Here is an 802-nt window from a genome sequence, read left to right as displayed (position 1 = left end):
GTCGCGGTGCTCGGCAACACGAATTCATGACTGTTGTGTGCGGCGCACGCGTACTTAAACCCAGGCCAAACACGATTAAATCCCGCTCGGCCAAATTGGATTACTATTAATACGCACGAAGGTTTGGTTTGGGTATAGGTAGGGTTATCGATTCGATAATATCGAATATACTTGTCCGATTTGAGGATTTGCAGTCCATGGCACCCGTTCCTCTGAGGAATCCTCACGTTGTGTTACTGTAATATTCTCTACCGTTCCTGTTCGCCAGGCCTCACTATTTGAGGATAATCGGACCAATTCCCCTCACAGTATCTGTATTGTGTTCCCGGATATTCCCTCGCTAAAACGGTAAGTTATGTTGGAGCGGGTATTTGCTCAGCCTCAAGACATCGGGCAGCGTTCGCTGTATATATAATAACGATGGCCGGCTGTGTTCGCTGTATCTATAATAAGTTATTATAGATAGAGCGAACACAGCCGGCCATCATTAATAATTATGATTCATTATTATTAATAACGATGTAGTTGACAGCGTCTCTACGCCCAGTTGTGTTCGCATATCCATTTTTCAGAAAAATCATTTTATGTACACGGACAGCTGTTCTAAATAACTTTCACGGACCCAGATGTCCACCAAATAGGGATGGGGACGCTAACAAACGTACGAACCGTGGTCATTTTGCTTCCGGTACTTGTCACGCAAGCAGTAGGTCGCTTAGCTAGTTGGTTTGCAACAAGGTAAACATCTGATCTTTACCGAAAAACTGGTATTCCTGGCTTTCGAGACGGTTGCGCATGGGAG

Source organism: Phytophthora parasitica (genome assembly GCF_000247585.1).
Source record: "Phytophthora parasitica INRA-310 unplaced genomic scaffold supercont2.518, whole genome shotgun sequence".
Taxonomy (NCBI): Eukaryota; Oomycota; class Peronosporomycetes; order Peronosporales; family Peronosporaceae; genus Phytophthora; species Phytophthora nicotianae.
This window is presented reverse-complemented; position numbering follows the sequence as displayed.